Raw genomic sequence first — 20,490 nt, 5'->3', positions numbered from 1 at the left:
AACACAAGCAGGAGAACTAAGAAACAGCTTTTTTGTTTGTTTGGTGTGTATAATCTTGCAAAGTAACCAACTAATAAATTGTTCATGAGCAGCTCATTGCAGACCTTTGAGCTGTGTTGGATTACTACATGAAAAGCATTAGGATTGTTATGTGGACCCAAAAAAAGTAAAACTTTAATCAAAGGGACTGCTGTGTGAGTGAATTCTGTAACAAATAAACAATGTAAGCAGATTGTGATTCCATTCTAAATACCCTTTTAATATTTGCTTCCTGTTATTTACTTCTTTGGACTTACTATTCCATTCATAAATGTTTTTTGTCATGTGCTCAAGCTGAATCTTGATCCACTGTAGTTTTTTACTGAGAAAATGCAATTAATAAATTATTAATTATCAATAATTAATATATATCTCAATAATAGATAAATGTTAATAAATAAGTAATAAAGCCAGCGGGTAAGGACTGAAAGCAAATACAAAGTCAATTCATTCAAAGTGGAGAAAGTATTAGGAAGGATTAGGAGATCACTGCTGCCAGCAACGTTTTCTTTGTCTGTGAGGAAGCCATGTCTTTTTGGGACATCTATTTCCCCTTTTGATTCTTCATTTACTTTGGCATTGAGCACACGACTGCCAGCAGACTGCCTACTATGAAGGCTGTTTTATCCCTGCAATGTGCCCTGGTAGCAGCTGACATCTGAGTAATCAGTTATATAATTATGGTTCGTCATAGATAAATGTTTCTCAGTGTGTAACTACCTTAATGGTCAGGTTTTTTCAGCAGTCACCCACTTCTAACCTTGAAGTGTTTCAGGGTTTTTTAGAAGGTTCCTAAAAATCCACCTTTCCTTGTAATTCTAATGAGAAAGACAGTGCTGTTGGTAGAAAATCTAATCAGCTTTCATCATGGTGAATAGACCTGGGGTTTTGCTATCAGATGCAACGTCAAGGCCTGAGTTCTGCTGACTTTCATTTTAACATTTTTTCATTTTTAAGATTTCTTAACAATTCCCCCAGAGTTTCACACTGTGAAAGGTAGCACCAGGCTAAATTAACCAATGTTTTGAGGGCTTTAAGGAATCTGGATATACTGGGTGAAAATTTTACCCTCCTTTCTAAACTGGACAAGTATTTTTGCTTGGGTTTGAGGAACAAATAATTTAGATAAAATCATCTTTCTTCAAACTGCTGTGTATCAGATAAAAAGGTCTTTCTTTGAGCAGTTCTGTATCAGACCAGGTAACTATGAAGTTTTAAGAACTGACTGTCCCATTGCACTGTTTCTTTCCTCACTAGCTGCTACAGAAAAAAAAAAAATTCATGGAGGCATTCCATAAACATTTTTCCATCATGTTACTTCACATTAGCTCACTCTATTAACTTACTATTTTGGATGTTTATCAATATGAAAAAGAGGAATCTTTCTCAATATGAACCTCCTCCAGAACAAAATCTATACAGGATCTGTCTTCACACTAAGCAGACTGAGGACAAGGGCAACACACTGTGGGGAGGTAAGTAGCCTCGGGAAAGGCTGTTTGCAACGTCACCTCCAATACACATGTAAGTAAATGTGTTATTCAAGTATCATGTCTCCTGCTAGGACAACCAGCCTGAAAGTTTCTGCTGTTGCACTTGTGCCTATGTCTGTGGCAGGTGAAGTCATAGCAGCAGTTACCATCTGCTTCTCATCTCAGCCCTGACAGCGTTAACTATGGCCAAGGCAGGATTTACAAGCTCAGCTCTCCCTCGGGTCTCTCCTTCATTCCAGGTCATTGTCCAAGAGCTGTTTTGATTTCAGCTACCTGTGAGGACTCAAAAATGCAGTTGAGTTCCAAGGTGAGAAGCATGGAGGTGTCCCTGTTCATCCTCTGACATGCAGCCAGTGACAGACAAAAGGAGAGCAGGCAATGAATACAAACCAGTACACATGTGCTTTCAAGATTGTTACATTTCTATGCCCTGTTGTGCCTGTGGATGGAAAAAGTAAGGAAACTGTTCAACTCATGTTCTGCTGCACAGCTTTTCCACAGCTAGCTGCTTAGAGACTCATTTAACTTGCTAGGCTGATCTGTCGAAAATTATGTAAGTACTAAATCCCACTGCTAAACAAGTTGTTTCAGGTTTGAAGTCAATCAACAACTTTTGAAAGCTGGTCTCTGGAAACTTTCATTAGAAAAAGAGAGGAGTAGAATTTAAGTATCTAAGAGTGTTTTGAACGGGTCAACAAACATGTGAAAAGGGGAAAACATAATAATATTTAATTTCAAATGAAATTAAAAGGACTTGGGTTTAAAATAAAAATGGTGAAGTTCTTCAGCTTGTAGGTAACAGATTTATGGAACTCCTTGCCAAAGATGAGAGGCTGGAGAAGGCTGGAAGAGATGCCTGTAAGGTATTCCTGAATGATAGACCATGTCAGCCTTAGGAAATCCTCACAGATGAACATATTTTCAGGCTGTAAGAATCGTAACTAATAGGTCTGTTCTTATGCTTTTATAGTGTGAAAGATGGAGATAAGAGTAGGTGGTAAAAGAAGTTAAGTTATATAGTGACATGGAAAGATGCGGAAAAGACTGTTTTCAGTAGAATCACACCTCTGTAAACGTAGTGATGCCCTATGTCAACTTTCTCCTTTGCCTTTTAACATTTTGAAGACTCTAAGCCATTTTCTTTCCTTTCAAAACTACTTATACTTACTTTGACGGGGCAGGTAGTGTGTGCCTTGTAGGCTACACGAATGAACATATTAAATCTTGCGGGTTGTTTTATGCAAAGCATTTGTTACATATTTGCCAGGGATTGGCACAGAGTGGGCTCACTGGTGTGAGTGGCCAGTGCTCCTGCACCAGCTCAGGCTGTAAGCAGCAGGTGAGGGATCCAGTCAACCCAGTTACTGATGAAGGTTTGTGGGACAGTAGTAGGAGGTTTTCACCCCAGAAGAGAGAATCACCCAGATTAGTTTTTTTCTCTTGATGCATGCAAGTTTTAAATCTTGGCTCCCATCCTCTGTTTTTACAACTTACTCAAGTTAATTTCAAGCCTTTCTTCCTTTTTCATTCAGCTTTGAAGAAACTTTCTCTTTACAAAAACAGTCCATTAGAGAAAGTTGTGCTCCATTGACTTGGCTACAGTTTTGTGAGGCAGCCGCTGCTGTTGTCGCTAAAGAGGCTTGCCAGCTTCCCTACCTATTGCTTGTGTTTTGGCTCATTATTCATATGGAGACAGAAGTATCTAATCTAATCAAAATATTAAGACTCTGCCTGTGCTTTCTACTGCTTTTTTTTTTCTTTTCAATTTTGCAGATAAGCTATTGCTATTTTATAACAAATCTCTCACTATTGGCAATGACACTAAAAGATCAGAGAAGGCAACATGTGTCCCTGCTCTATTCTTAAGGAAATTGTTTTCTATGCTTTTTCAGTTCTACTGAATGAGAAGAGTAACCATAAAGGTAGGCACTAGGCAAGAAATAGTCAAGCACACAAGCATTTCAGAAGAGGCAGCTAGATGACTTCCGCTGAGATTTTTTTCACCTGACTGTTAATCCTTCTTTCAGACTCCCTGGAAATCATGACTTGCTGCAGGCACTCCTTTATTTGGAACAAATTCCACATAGTTTATGAGGAAAAATGGATAATGACAAAATACTCCAAAATAATTCCCTTCAAAACTTACCAGCATTTCTGTATGGGTGAATTAGACTTAAATAGATTTTCTGGATGATGAACAGGAAGGGCACAATACCCTTTACTGTGCAGCAGAGCATATTCTTTCACAAACAGAAAAAAGTTGCTTTTTGAAATGTCAGAGGCTCTCCATAAATTCTTACATGCTTCTAGATATTAATGCCTCTCTACTTCAGGTATTATTACTTTTCATTCATTTGTTGATATTATTCTAAGTCATAAGACAAGGACAACGGATGTCTTGAAGAATTTGAAGATTGCTTTTATTGGTACAAGTATTAGCACAAGTGAAAATTCAGAATGATTTTGTATTAGCTCTCTTGTCTTCTGCTGACATCATGCTCAAACAGTATAACAGTGCTTAGACAAGAAATAGATGAGCAAACTTTCATCAGCAAGAGATTTTTGAGCAACCATTAATGATACAAGTAATGTTCAAAACAGTGAGGACTCAGTCTAGAAGTGCAAGTATTAGGATTAGCACAAGTAAGAACTGTAGAAAGTAAGACTCATGGTACATCATCTAACTAGCCACTTCTAAAGCGTTTCAAGGACCTTACAGCACCTGACAGCTGTAGGTATGCAAATTTATCTATGGGTATTTATTTTGCAGTGTTAGCTGCTATTTGCTTGAGGGGGATGTTATTTCTTGGCAGCTTGTGCCTTGAACACAGCCTGACTGATCTAGTACCAAAAAAAGCATCCTGTGTTTCAGTGACACAGAAAATGAGCAATATTCCCAAGTAGAACTAGGCAGATAATCCTGTTTTCATTCCTCTGGTCTGGGAAATGAAGACTTTTATTTAACTACAGCCTATTTTTCTTCATGGCTCCTTTACAAGAGCACAATCATTCACCCAATAAGCTCTGTAGAAGTCAAGAACCTCGACTGAGTTCCCCATGGCATGTTATTCAGGAAGATGGAGGTCAACCTCTCTGATACTGATGCAAGTCAAATCTGTCATTACCCATTCACCTCGTGCATCCTACAGCAGCTTTCAAAGGTCACATAGGAAGTGTGGAGCAAAATCAAGGATTTAATGCAAAACTAATTTTCAACCCTGTTTCAAGATCTGAACCAGAAAACAAGCGTTCATCTTCTAAACCTGCTTCAAAACGGCAAGTCAATACCTTGAGTTATTTCACAAATACAACAAATCGAACAGGAAATAGGAATTAGAAATAGGAATTAACATTCCTTCTACTTCTTTTTATTTCCCTTCTCTGTCTTCTAGGTACAAAAAAAACCCCAAAAATAAATGTGCTTTATAATAACAAAACATTTACTGTGGGTAAATACCTTCAGAGGAAATTAAAAAGGAACTTAACAGACACCATTAAGCTTAAGTAGATGTGCTTCCAAGGAGACTTTTTTGCCAGTTTATGAAATTATGCACAACTCCTCTAGTGATTCTATTCACACAAAGCATATATTGGAAACAACTTTTGGATCAGTGTTATTATAAATTTCAGTCAGCTACACCTTTCAAAGCTTCCTATATCTTTTGTAGAATGAAGTGAAAAGCGGTTCCCTCATATGAAGCATGGATGAAAACTTGGCAATGGAGATGTTCAAAAGATGGAGGAAATTCACTGGAGAGTAATTATTGATCATGCCGTTCTTTTATCTAAATGTGGGTAGAAGAAAGCCAAGGTTTGCAGGAAGACATGGCATCATTTATCATACCAGCTACCAGAACTGAAAAAAAATCCCAAACTGTAAAGCTCACCATCATTTCTTCTGTCAGCTCTTCATGTTACGTCAGTAACTTCCACATCATCATGGCAGTGTTGTTGCAGCCAAACTGGCCTTAGGATATTACGTTGCCAAGGTTAATTATTGGCATTGTACTGCCTGCTTCAGCCTGGTGAGGGCAGGAAGTCTCCTAGGCAGAATTATTCTTCTCTTGGTACTCTGGGAGAAGCTGGAGTTAATGTCAGTAACACAAGTAAGTACCGGTATAAAGGAAAGAAAAGTTTTGGAGGTGCATATAGAAAAGAAACAGGAATGCTTAAAAGATTTTATTTCTTTATTTCTTTCCTAGCTAAGAGCCCTAGAGAAACATTTAAGATCTAACATGAATCTATGCAAGCAAACTTTGGTCTACATAGAAAATAAATTGCATTTGTGAATGTACTTGTGTAAGTCTGCTGTCTATAAGCTTTTTACATACACGTTTGCAGTTGAACTGGCTTAATTGTTCAATTATGCCTTTGAAATATATGGGTTGATCCATTCTAGATAATCTTTCAAATTTGTTTTCCTCAAAATGTGAGCACTAGAGCTCACATCTCCAAGTGATGTGAGAAATCTAGTCTTGTGAGCTTGCTTGCTTGGAATGAAATTCTGCTGTAAATACAAGCTTCAAATGTTGTTGGGAGAGTGGTTTTGCTGCAGGTCAGGCCTGTTTTGTATTTGTTGCTGAACACACGTAGGCAGGAGAATTCATGCTGCACTGCAGTAAAATATAAAATTAAGATACATTTGTGACAGCATGATAAGAAAGCGTCAGACTCCAGGATTTTTCCCTGAAAATTAAGAACATGAAAATGAAATAAATGACCTTTGCTTTTTATTTATTTATATGGGTTTAGGTTTTGCATAGAGACAAAGAAAGCCATTGTTTTATTTCATACAGTCTCATAAAGATTCATCCCAGTGGTGCCTCATAACATTTTTAATGAATATCTTCTTCTGTAGCACAAGACCTGAATCTGTCAAAGATTTTTTTCATTTCTATTGTGTATTAAGAAATCCTAGGTTCTTCCACAGATTTTTTTTTTTTGCTTTTCCTGTGAACCACACTGAACAATTGACTGTGATCAACTCAGTGCATTATTTCCTTGCTAGTAATTGGAATTGTTCAAGATTCTGGAGAAGAAGAAAGAGGCAGAACAATTATTTCAGAAGGGAGGCTGGTATTCATCCTAGGACAACTATGGAGAAATGTAAGGCGACTGCTCTGCTTCAGTCTTACACAGCTCTTAGTCATGCATAGATGTACACACTCTTAATGGAGCGGAAAGGGGGAAAGATATATTTCCTTGACCTTCCCACTCACTCCTGCATAATTCCTGTTATTGTTGTTAACGATCTCTTTTAAAATCACAGTATAGTTTGCAGGTGCCTTAAAGCTTGCCTGAATGATATATAGCACTGTGACTGAGGCTGTCATAAAGGAGTAATCTGTATTCCTGGCTTACTTGAACCCATCCAAACAGACAAAAGAAATCTCACTACATCCAAATGCCAACCTACAAGAAGAGAATGAAAGCCAGAGCATAGGAGGGTAGAATTATATCCTAAAAAGTCACTTATTCTGACAAGGATTTAGGTATTGGATAAGTCACTTAGTGACAACACCAAATTGGATGCCACAGGTAATATAAATTAGTAGGGTTTTGAACCAGCTAGTGACAGAGAAGGAACAGAAAGACCCTATATTTATTTATTTGTTTATTTATTTACTTACTTATTTGTTGCTTCTGTATACATTACAGGAAAAACTGAGAGACGAACAATGTATCCAGCTGTGGTAGCTACAAGGGGGAAAACTGGAATAGATACAAAAAGTTGCAACAAAAATAATTAGAGGGCTGAAGTACATGCCTTCCTGCGGGAGATCTGAAGAACAAGATCTGTTCTGCTTATCAAAAGATGACTGAGGGTTGAATTGATTGCAAAATGTTTGCGTTAATGAGGATAAAATAGAGCACTCTCATCTACTGGAGAAAAGCATAACAAGAATTAATGACTACAAGCTGCAGCCACACAAATTGAAATTGGAAATTTGGCACATATTTTTAAAAATGAGGTTGATTATCCAATAGTTTAAAAATCCTAAAGGAGATGTTGCATGCTTTGATCATGGTTGGATGATAAACTAAAACTGTCTGTAGAGCTACTAGTTGCATATCATAGAATCATGGAATCGTAAGATCCATGCCATGATATGTGAGCACTGAGCCATGATATAATTGTTCTGCTTGTTTGTATCTACTTTAGTGTCTATCTAGACTACTGTTTTCTTAATCTCTTTCTGCTCATTTTCTCTAACAGTCCCTGTACTGGGATGTTGTTCATGTCCTGGTTTCAGGTGGGATAGAGCCAGTCTTCTTTCTGACAGCAGGTGTAGCACTGTGTTTTGGATTTGGGATTGTCACAGTTTAGCCATGAAAATTAATGTAGATAACACACTGATGTTTTTAATTGTCCCTAAACAGTCAAGGGCCATGGAGACCTATGGATCCTGGAGCTGTTACAAGAAATTTTGAATAAAGATATGGCAAGTTCATTTTAGAAGGGGCCAGTCTTAACTGTGAGCTGCAATTGCTCTGCAGCATTTGAACCAGCAGCCAGTGATTATTTGTCAAAGTAGACACATTTAAGAGCATATATATAACAATCCGTGCTATGTTTTAAACACCGAAGGGATTTGAAACAGATCGTATCTAAGACTGATGCTGTGAAGGAAGTCTGTAAGAAAGACAGGAATGTTAATGGGTGTTGTGGTGCTGCCAAGTGAGTTCACCTTAATTGGAACAAAGGATATAAAAGCTGAACATCCCAATCCTTTTTTTTTTTTTGAGACCAGTCTTGATTATCATATAGAACTTAATAGAAAAGAAGACCACCAAAAAGATTTATCACCAGTGAGGATGGCAGTGGCATGATTAGGATGGATGACACTCGTGCTTTTTTGGTTGGGGTGTTTTTCCAACCTCTTACTAGATCTTAGACATTTCTGGGCACTAGGCCAGATCCTTTGTGCCATTCTTGACTTGCATGGTAGGGTTAATAAAACTGAATGTGGTAGCAGATAACAACGCTACATTGCCAGCCAGGTCCCCAAATGCTAAGCTTTTATGCTGAGTCTCTTTCAGATGCTTTCATGTCCAAGAATTCAGCATTTTTCTTGTATTCATGGATTTGCTGTAACTGTGACAGTACATACTTACTGAGTTTCTCTTGACATAGTAAACTCCTGGACAGAAAATTGTTGACAGTGTTGTGAAACCAACAATAGGTAAACTTGCCTATGAAATAATAAAAGTGCCCATGGAAGTGTCACAATTTCTGTAGATGAAATTTCAAGGAGCCAGGATGCCAGGACCTGTGGTTAAGATGAAAAAGACTACAGAGAAAAACACTGAATTACGTCAAGGAAACATCAGCTTTATTTCATGAATCTCGTGTATGTAAAATATAAAATTACACACAACAGCACTGAAGATTTTTCAGAAAATAGCTAGGGATTCTTTCACTAGTGGAATCATTGAACCGTGGAATCGTTAAGGTTGGAAAAGACCTCTAACACAATCCCGGTTAAGAAATTTTTTCTAATGTCCAATTTAAACATCCCCCAGTGCGACTTGAGGCCACACAGTTCCTGTGGGTAAGTAAATGAACTGTAGCTGGTGCAAAGGTGAAGACAGACCCATTGAGTTTTCCCTGATCCATCCTGTTGCCATCTGCTCCCCTTTCATCTTGCAATCACTGTGCAGAGGACAGCACCTAAATATGATTGCAGTAGGGAAGCCAGGGTCAGATTTGACTCTGGCAATAAGGACTCTACCTCCAAGCAACAGCAGCTGAAGCAATGTCTTGAGAGGGTCTAATGAGGAATGAGGTTGCCTCTAAACAAGTCACAGCAGCACAAGCCAAGACAACAGGCCTGTGGTGGGAAGAACTTCCAAGCATTAAGGATGGCACTTTGACCGCACTGATCTCAAAGCATCAGGTGCATACAGGCTCCTTGGCATGGCATGAGCTGGGAAGCAGCTGTGGAAGACGCTGCTGCCATTAACTTAGCCCAGTCAGCTGGTGTCAGCTGCCATATGCCACTCTCCAATGACCTACAATACTTGCAGTGCAACAGCGTGAAGCCTTTCTTCATGTTGAGAAAGACCTCAGCTTGGATGGACGAGCAGAGAATATGCATCCTGTCAACTACATGGTAGGCCATCACATGCAAACAGAACCAGTTTTGACCTTCTGTGTGCTCACCATCCAGAGAAAGTATAGGCTAAGACTAATGTCTGTGAAACTTTGCAGACAGTTGTCATCTCAGAGCCTCTAAATGGCACAACAGAGGGAGTTAGAGGTTACAAGATTCCAAAAAATAAAAGCAATCTTCTTTCTATTCTAAGCACTACTTTCAGGCTAGTCATCTAACACATCATATAACAGCCAGCACAGATGTCCCAGAATTTTACCTTTATCCTTCCTCATTTGTGGCACAGATCCAGCTACGATATGTTTTCATATCTTCAGGTTTGGATGTCTTTATGAAAGAAATATTTTTGCCAGACACAGGTTACTGGATTGGGTGCAGATAAAGCTAGATGAAACACTATGACTGAAATGAAAAGGATTACCTTCCTCATCCCTTTTAACCTTATATAAACTGTACCTTTGGCTTTTAGCACAATATTTGATGTGGGTCTCTAAAATGGCAAAGAAAAAGATCAGAACCATGATTTGACTCTACTCGTATATTCCAAATACCAGTATTTTTTAAAAAAATCTTGTATTCAGCTTGTGGGGTTTTTTTTAATAACTGGCCTGGCAAAACAGCTCTGCCCAAAAGTACACCCGGACAGAGTGGAGAAGTGACAAGATAATGGTGCAGAGAAAGCAAAACTGTTCAGTGAAAAAAAAAAACAGTGAGATCTTTTTAACAACACACCCTATTCCATTTATCCAGGAGAAAGGTGAATAGAGGAAATCAAGTAATGAGCAATGAGGAGCTTTATTGGAAATACAAAACTAAAGAATAACATTGCGTATACTTGAATTCCTCCTACTGGCACCTCACCTTTTGACCAATACTACCTAGACAGGCACATTCTTGGAAAGGTGCCTGTATATTATCCACACATTGAACCTTAATTCAGGGCAGGTAGTGGGCACTGGAATTAGATCTAGTCCTCATCCAAATAGAATATCCACTTGCTTCAATATGTATACTGACTGCCTTCAGTTTTAGCCCCATGTCTGTAATGTCCAAGACGCTCAAAAAATTTTCCACAGTTTCGGAGCCACAGGTTTCATGACCTTGCAAAGCTTGTACTGTTAATAAATTCATTAGTCTCATCACAGGAGCTGATCCTGAACTTAGAGACATTTCAGTTTCCTGAGTTCAGAGTCATCCATGCAGATGATAGCATGACACAAAGACACAGTGGTAATTCATTCAAAAAAGAAAAAAAAAACTCCCTTAATATCAAAGAGAGGAAGAAAGCTCTCATTTTGACACTGCTCCAAATACAAAGCCTCTTAGTTTCTTCTTTTCTTTATTAAAGCAATAGATCATGGCTTTTAAATGACTGATGAAAGAATATATATATTTTTTTTTTAATTGAAAATTGATATGAGTGACAAACTTGGAGACACATATACTAAACACTCCTATTCCTGTGAATAGCAGAGACAGTATCTGTGTGAGCCCACAAAGATTCCTGTGCATTGTCTGATGCATATTTTACTTATTATGTTGGTAAATCATCATGATTTGTAGGAAGGGCAAAAAGTGCTGAGAAATAAAATAAGGAGGAATAAAACACAGACACAATAAACTGGTGGGAGGAAACCTTGGTGAACACTGAATGAGCACGTGATTTGTGCCCTGACCTGACTAGCTCTGGGAGGTGGACGTTCTCAGAGGGACTCCTGATAAGATCTGTGTCTGTAATTTGTAAACTGACTTTAGAGAATCTGATACACTTGGAAGGACAGGCTCTTTTGATATCTAAAATTATTAGATATGCAAAACAGGCATTCAAAAGGTTTTACATAACTGCATCGCTCCTCCTGACTCCATCAACATGGCTAAGTTAAAATGAGCTTTAAAGTTCCAGCCTCTTCCATAAATATACACATTTAGAAACTTAAATACAACTGAATTTGCAAATTCACTGTCTCAAGATTAGGGCTTATGAACAGACAAGGCAGCTGGATCCCTTTATCCAGGGAGAATCAGAAATAAGCCGGGCTGCCTCCAGTATTTGCAGTGCATTTCTGCGGGCCTATTTTTCTTATTAGGGCTGTGTGGTTATTTATAGAGCAGTGACTGAGACTGGAGATCTAGCCACTGTGAAAATGCATAGCAAGGAGTGCTGGCTGGAAGTGTTGCCTTTAAGCTGTTTGGTCAGAAAAGTTGATGGAAAACTGGATTTTCAACAAACCTTTTTTGGGGAAAGTTAATATCTGTTTTCCAATGAAACTTTAACATTGAAGAATAAAAATTACCCAAAGATACAAGTTGACAGAGTACCTCATGATAACTATAATCCAATTGCATCGTTTCACCTTTCTCTGCCAAACCACATCTCCTGTGATTCACTGAAGCTGAGAACACCCAGAATACACCATCTCTTTTTCTGATGAAGACTATATGATCCATTAGTCAAGACATAAAACAACCTGCTAATGCACTGAAAAGGGTTACACATATATCAAAGCTATACTACTTGTGAAATACACTGGAAGCATTTCCAAACTGAAATATTTCATGGCTCTGCATTTTGGTGTTTTTTTTTTTTTATTTTGGGGCTTTTTTGGTATTTTGGTTTTTACACTCAAACCAACCAATGAACCAATCAAATTAACTGCTAATGTCATAACAGGCAAAGGGCCAGAAAGAAAACAGAGGTACAGAAGGGTGAAGGGATCTGCCCCAGGGACTGGGTTTATTTTTGGGAACTCTTCATTGCTTAGCATACTGTTGTGCTTCACAGGCTCTAAGACTGGAAGCAAAGTCGAGGGAGGCACCAAAGCAGGCTGTCAGGATGAAACATTAGTCATATCATCAGCCTATGCTTAAATAATTCCCGTGTGTGCTGTTACACCAAGTTAAATATACTCAATCTTATTTTCAGATTTGTTACACATGAAACCACCGAAATTAAGGAATTGCACTAAGGTGCTTTAGAAGAGAATTAAGCCTATTTTCTTTCTAAAAAGAAAAAAATCACTTGTAATTGCTAGCTCTGTATCTTTAAACACATGGCTCATCCTTTGTCTTTTCCTCAGGGAAAATAAAAAACAGTATTTTCTTTCATGAGCCTGCAGTCATTTGGGAAAGAGAATCAGAGATCAGCTGTCATTGCAGAGAATGTCAGAGGAGTTTGTGGCAGCAAGCCATAGTAAGGAGGTTTAAAAAAAACCTCCATCATGCAACTATTTTGTTCATGTTGTTGGAAAGAGATAAACACTAAAATTAGAGGTTCATTGAGATCCTTGGGGAAAACGTGTAGTTTACGCTGATAAAAGTACCTCCTGTATCACTGCATACACAGCAGAGCTGGCACAGGAAAGCAGTCGGACTATAGAGAGAAAAGGGGATTCGTGATCGAGTAAGAGTTATTTCCTACTCTCTTTCTTTGGTTGCATCTCTCACATGCTTCTAGGATGAAAAAAACACAGATTAGTGGGGAAGAGTATGATCTCTTACTGTCCCAGCCAAGTAAGCTGGAGAACATAGAGGTCAACGGGATCAGCCAGCAGCAACATGGAAGTGAAGACTCCAGTGTCTCACCAATGTCATCCTCACCTCAGCTGTCTTAAATTCAGTCTGTCATCTGACTTTCTTCCCAACTAACAGTAATTTCTTCCCAATTAACAGTTGAATTGCTTACCACACATTCTTTTCCTTCATTCAACCTTTTATGTCTACATACAAATATTTATGGTTTTGTCCACTTATTCCTTCACCAACAAAACCTTGCCCTAAAATGTTAAAAATGACAGCCAAGTGATAAAATAAAAGGTCATCTGTGATGCAAACAAAGCGTTTTGCCTTCTCTCTGATCATGATGTTTATCTGTTACATTACCTTTCCCAGTACTGCTTCCATCTTGACGAGGCAGATAATAAAACCCCTGTAAAACAGGTTTTGTCTTCTGTTTATGCAGAAAGCTAGATTTGGCTTAGAGCCTCAGACGCAAGTCTTTACATGAATGGAGTTGCTAAGCTACAAAGTTTAGCCAATTCCTTAAATTTCATAGTCTTTAGCAAAAATAGCTGCTTGGGATGGATGCATCATGGACTTATGCTCCCACTCACCTTTATCAGGTGCCAGCCATGGGGACAGAGCACCCCACCTAACAGCAAACCACAGCAGCATCTGTGGCATTATGAGAAAAGCTGACATTTTGGAAGTAATTTTGGAAGGATCTCAAATGTCTCCTCTCAAAGGTGGCAGGGGTAAAAGCCAATATAATTATTTCCCTTTTTTTTCTGCCCAACAATACATCATTTCAATATGCGACAATTTCCACTGGAAGTATTCAAGACCAGGAATGTAGCCAGAGGAAAGAAGGGAGTGTATGTTCTTATAAATAAAAAGACACAGAATATCTAAGGTAAAGTAAACAGCTAAAATGAAGAAAGGCAGATGAATCCTCATGATACAATTCTCAAGACAAACAGTAACTATTAAGATTTAGGATAAGAGCATTACTCAGGCAGATTATCATATAGCTGTCTCCTGTGAGAGCTATTGCATCTTATTCTGAAGTATTTGGCACTGGCCCTAGCCCATGAGTGGATAAATGAGTTTACAAATATTATTTCTGAAATTGTGGTAAATCTTATCTTCCACAAGCAAGGCAGCTGACAAGTTTTGAGACAGTTTGCTAGATTAGTCTTTATTCACAAAAATCACTGCAAAGGGGCTGTACTATAAAGTATTGCTATATCACACCTCTACTGTTATGCCAAGCTTCTTGAATTGTATTTTTTTCCCAAAGGACAGAATACTGAACACCAAAGGATCTTGATTAAATTGAGTGTGGTCATGTTCCAGGCTATAAGGCAGTTTTCTTGACTGAAATCACAGTGGAATATTTCACTAAATCTTTAATATCAGCATGGAATTCCTGATGGGGCAGACATTCAAAGACACGAGTGAGATGCATGATAAAGAATGGCACCTGCACTGAGTAATCTTGCAATCGGTTATGAGCAGTTTTCTGGCCAAGGAAAAATTCTTTTATTTTAAAGTCTTAATTTAATTCAGCTACTTTCTATACCTGAACTTCTGCATGTCATTCTTAATAACTGAGGCTCTTCCTCCTCCTTATTTTTGTTTTCTAAACTTTTAATTTTTCTTGTCTTTTTACTATTTTTCTACTCTTCCCACACTGAATTGTCTCCTGAAATCCACTTTATAGTACACCAGCTTTCTTTGACATTACATATTTTTAGATTTTCCTCATCATTGCAGAGTCCTTTGCTAGTTTGCAGTTCTCTGCTAGAAAGACAGTTGAAGATTCTTCTTTTCTTTTCCACATTTCATATAAAAGCTAAAAAGCACAGGGTGTGATCAGAAAGAAAGGTCAGTTGCTAATAGGAAAGGTTGCATTACAAATACACTTCTACACAGTACCAATTGCACCAATTGCAGCAAAGGACACACCAGTGTGTTGAGCACCTCTTTTGTTCTGAAGGAATGTTCCCTCCTGCTATCAAATCTTCCTATGCAAATAAGATTTCTCAGATAGTACAAAATAATTTCAAGCAGACCTAGAGGCTGATAAGTGTTTTTTAAAAAATATAATGAAAAAAAGTCTTTTGAAAATAGCTGGAGGAGAAATAAAGTTTAAATGTACTCCACTGGAAAGTATGGACCCTTGAGAGGAAATTTGGAGTGTAGGATCATTTTCTAGTGGCTACAGCAGAGAAAGGGGAGATGAGATCTGGACTTCTTTTTTGTTTGTTTGTTTTGCTTTGTTCTTTTACCCAGTCTCATGTGGCTTTGGGCTAGCTGGGTAACTTGCTATGCCTTGGTTTCCCTATACTAATTACTATTTTCCAATAAATTACATAGAGGTATCACATTTCCAAAGCAAAATGAAAGCATAGGAAAGGACACCTTGGATTCAGCGTGTGTTCTTAAAGCATGTGTTCAGTGAGGGGCCGGAAGCACTTTAGAACTATTAAACCAAAGCTCAGTTGAACTTCAACATTTTTCTCTAGAACTCCAACCAAAACTAGACCTCACAGAACAACCAGGCAAAGAAACCTCTGAATTCAATATAAAAAAAATTTGGTCTTTAAAATATTCCCAGGAGTGATAATAGGAAGAGAACGGCTAGAGTGATTGGAGACCCAGTTCACCTTCCATTGCTATGCTGTAATGTGCACGGAGAAATGATTTGTGAACAGTTGAGTTACTGGGCAGCCCTGCTACAATTTCATGCTTCGAACTTCTCTTCATTTTCTACTTAGACTACAAGATGTTCTCATTACTGATATATCAGCAAACTCCTCATAAATTTTGTGATACTTGATATTTACTAGATGTTCTTCAACATTATGCAGTGATGGATGATGGATAGAAGGAAGGGAGGGAGGGAGGAAGGAATACAGGCAGCTGAGAATACCATTAACCGAAAAATACTGGCAGTCAAAAACACCTTACCGTGCCTGGTTCTATAAAACACCTGAAGTTTATGCGTAAATTTTCTTTCATTCCAGCAGCACTAGGTACAGCCTCAAGTCCCTCATGCAGGACAAGAGGGAAGCAGAAATTCTCCAGCAGTTACCTCCACTGTTTCACAGTCTTTCTGACAATTTACATCAAAGCACAGGTGTTCACAGAAATACTTGGCCATCCATAGACGCACATATTTAAATTTCAGCACACATGACAGCTACAAGAAAGCATCAGTGAGAAGTGATGGGATGCATAAGTGACTGCTCCTGTAGGGGGTACATGGAGAGCGCGTGCTAGTTTGGTTGAGTGAAGGACTGGCTGATGCATATTTACTTCATTTGGCTTTAGATCATTCTCCTCCATTTCTGCACGTAGATGTGGAAAAATTACTATGGAAAAGGCATTCTGCATGGACATATGCAGTCATAGGAAGACACTGGGAGAAATAAACACCTGTGCTAATTTGTAAGCAATATTAAAACGGTTCTCTAAAATAGTAAGTGAAATATTATCTTTATGGAAATTAGGTATTGTCATTGAGCTTATTACTGAAGGCTTCAAAAGAAGAACATAATCTGTCCTAGGTTTCTTAGCTGTACAGGATTTAATGTTTTGTTATTTTCTTATTTTGTTTTATGTTGGAATAATATCTGCATTATTATCCTAGAATGTGAATTTCTCGAAGGTTTGATAATTAGACCATGAAAAACTAGTCCATTTGTAAATGCAAGGGGTTTTTTGTTTTGCTTTATTGATGTTGAAATTAAACTTAATTCTCACTGCAATCTATGCACGCATGAAACTGATTCCATCATTCAGCAAAAAATTCTCACACAAGTGAAGTACCAGCAAAAGTGGAATACCTTTTCTGAGAGATAATTTAATTTTTTTTCAGTGAAACTCAGAGTATAAAGGCTTTCTTTATGTGTTTTTTAAAACCACGTGAAAATCAAACTGAGTGAAAATGAAATGTGGGAAAGACTAATGCACACTTTCAAGTATTTTGTGCTTTGGGGTTTTTACTACGATTATTATTTTCATAGCATCAGTCTGAGGTTCTGGATTTAATGCTAAGCAAATAACAGCAGAACTTGACCACTCTAAAAGCAGCCCTGGAAAAGACATTTGTCTCTTGATGGCTGATTCTAATTATGTTGCTCTTACAAGCACAAAACTATGCTATGGTTTCCTATTAAAAATGCAACAGATTTCCCTTTTTTAGTCTGATTCTCTGTGGACCGAGATGTATGCAGAGCTATGTCTTCCTAATATTGCCTACCCTCTTCCACACTCTGACTTAGCCTACCCTGGTGAACCTGTCTGTGATTTCTAAAGAGCAGGCTGTCTTTTCTTATTTTCGTTTATGCTGGTGAAGAGGAGGGCAGAATCTGTGCACTGCAGCAGGTAAAAGGAGTAAACCTTATCAGATCAGATACATAGGAAGGTCTCCCTCATTTCTATTTCCTATCTGCTCCCCTAAGTAAGAACAGGATAAATATGACTTTTAACATAGCAAGCAGCAGTTCTCACGGTGTGGGAGTAATAAATTCTTAAAGGATGTATGGATGTAGTACTCATACACACAAATGCCTTTTATTTGTCTATGTATCAAGGAACAGAAATGCTACCGATCTCTTCTTTGCTTGTTTGAAAGACCATTCAACGAACTACATTGAATATCTGCATAGTAAAGGCCAAGGGCTTTCACACACAGGCTCCTGTATTGAGCCTTAAACTTCTAGCTGAGCACACCAGGAGCAACTTTACCTGTTCACCTCTCCCTGTTTTATCCAGCATCTTTGCTGGTTTTTGTTGGCCACAGCAGAAGCTGCACAAAGCACACTGTTGTGTGCTGACACACCCACAGATGGAGAGTCCATGCCCTTGTACACTTAGAGCTACTGTCCAGAATCACTGAGCTACCACATACCTTTCAAAGCACACAATTGTTGCTAACTTATTTAAAAACACAAAATAAAACAAAATATTCAACAAAAAGATGCCCTCATTTTAATTGATCACAGACAAAGATTAGATTTAGGATTTTTCTCGTTCTGTGTACAGACTTTCCTGAGAATCACTTGTCTATCTACACTAATTCCAACATCTTCTATAGTACTCAGTTAAGAGACTTGAGAATGCAGGCAGTGCTGAATGGCTAACGAAATCCTAGAAAAAAGGCCCAAGTATGAATATATGAATAGCTTGTTAAGTGTGTAGATGTGAAAATATATGGGAAGGGCATAGACTGTGTGGAAAGAGATGAGCCTGAAAGCAATGATAAAAAGCCTTTGGGTAATGTTTTAATTATACCTATACTATGCATAATTTATAATACCTTTTCTAATATACTGATTATATTCAGTCAGAACTATTGATGCCTCCTCATGAAAAGTGTACAATTATAATCACATTCATATTTCATTCTCACAATTAGCAGACAACAAAATAATTTCTCATTGGAATTTTTTGACCATGAAAAAGATTATCATTCAAGACTAAAAAGGTAATCATATGCAATATGAAAAAATATAACATTTATGTGACTAAAAATATATTGAATTCAAACATTTCACAGCTCCTTCTTTTCATTGTTCCTATTCAGAAAAAAATGGGAATGTAAGGTATGTTAAGTCGCTAAGTTTATGATACGTTGTGTGTGTGCAAATAAAACTGTGTGAAATGGCACTATTATCTTTATAAGAAGCCCTTAGTGTTTCCGCTACCTGACAAATTACATTTACCACCTGCATTTGGAAACTCTCCACACAGTCTGCGTAAAAATAATAAGAAACCAAGGACTGAAAATTAACAAGTTTCTAGACACATGTTGGGTTTATAATAATAAAGTTCCATGCGTGACTAACTTTTGTCTTTTGTTTTACATATGACATAATCCACTAAGAATATTTTCCACTTATGTTAATGAAACATACCTTTGGAGATAAATTATGTGAGACTGAAAAATAAAATTAAACTGAAAGCGAAGAGTGGATGAGTCAGAACATTTATAACAGTGAAATGAATTGGTGCTCTGCACTCACCAGGCAAAACAAGGCAAAGGCACAGGGATGATGTTGAGGCCAGATATGTACTTCTTCTATGCCTGAGTGGAAAGGGATTGCTCCATTAGCTTAACATTAGCTTTCTCTGTAGCAATTCACTTTATCTTTCTAAGGGCAACGGCAGATACACAGCTACTTAAGTGGCCTATGAGGTCAGAGCTTATTTTTTTTAATTTTCCTTGGGAAATGGCACCTCCTAGTTTCCACCAAACCTAACTGTTGTTTTAATTGGGGGGATGGACTTTGAAGCATGGAATCATAGAATGGTTTGGGTTGGAAAGGACCTTAAAGGTCATCTAGTTCTAACCCCTCTACTTTGGGCAGCGACATTTCCCACTAGACCAGCCTGCCAAAGGCCTCATCCTACCTCACCTTGAACATCTCCAGGGATGGGGCATCCACAACTTCCCTGGGTAACCTATTCCAGTGCCTCACCACCCTCATTGTGAAGAATTTCCTCCTAATGTCTAGCCTAAATCTGCCCCTCTTCAGTTTAAACCCACTGTCCCTCATCCTGTCACTACATGCCCTCATAAAAAGTCCCTATCCAGCTTTCTTGTAGGCCCCCTTCACATACTGGAAGGCCATTGTAAGGTCTCCCCTCAGCCTTCTTTTCTCCAGGCTGAACAACCCCAAGTCTCTCAGTCTGTCCTCATCTCAGATGTCCTCCAGCTCCTTGATCATCTTCATGGGTCTCCTCTGGACCTGTTCCAATAGTTCCATATAGTTCTTACGTTGAGGATTCCAGAACTGGACACAATACTTCAGGTGGGTTCTAACAAGAGAGGAACAGAGGGGCAGAATCACCTCCCTCTACCTGCTGGCCACGTTTCTTTTGATGCAGCCCAGGATATGGTTGGCACATTGCCAGCTCATGTCAAGCTTCTCATCAACCAGCACCTCGAAGTCCTTCTCCACAGGGATGGTCTCAATCATGTCACCCCCCGTCCTGTAATGAAACCATGGATTGCCATGACCCAGGTGTAGGGCCTTGTACTTGGCCTTGCTGAAACTCATGAGGTTCTCACAGGCCCACTTCTCCAACCTGTCCAGGTCCCTCTGGATGACATCCTATCCTTCTGGTGTGGCAACTACATTATTCAGCTTGGTGTCATCTGCAAATTTGCTGAGGGTGCACTCAATCTCGCTTTCTATATAATTGATGAAGATATTAAACAGCACTGGTCCCAGTACAGATGCCTGAGGGACACCACTTGTCACAGATCTCATCTGGACATCGAGCGGTTGACCACTACTCTCTCAATGTGTCCACTCAACCTATTCCTTACCCACCAA

Source organism: Phaenicophaeus curvirostris, chromosome 3 (genome assembly GCF_032191515.1).
Source record: "Phaenicophaeus curvirostris isolate KB17595 chromosome 3, BPBGC_Pcur_1.0, whole genome shotgun sequence".
Taxonomy (NCBI): Eukaryota; Metazoa; Chordata; class Aves; order Cuculiformes; family Cuculidae; genus Phaenicophaeus; species Phaenicophaeus curvirostris.
Note: the sequence above shows the minus strand (reverse complement) of the source record.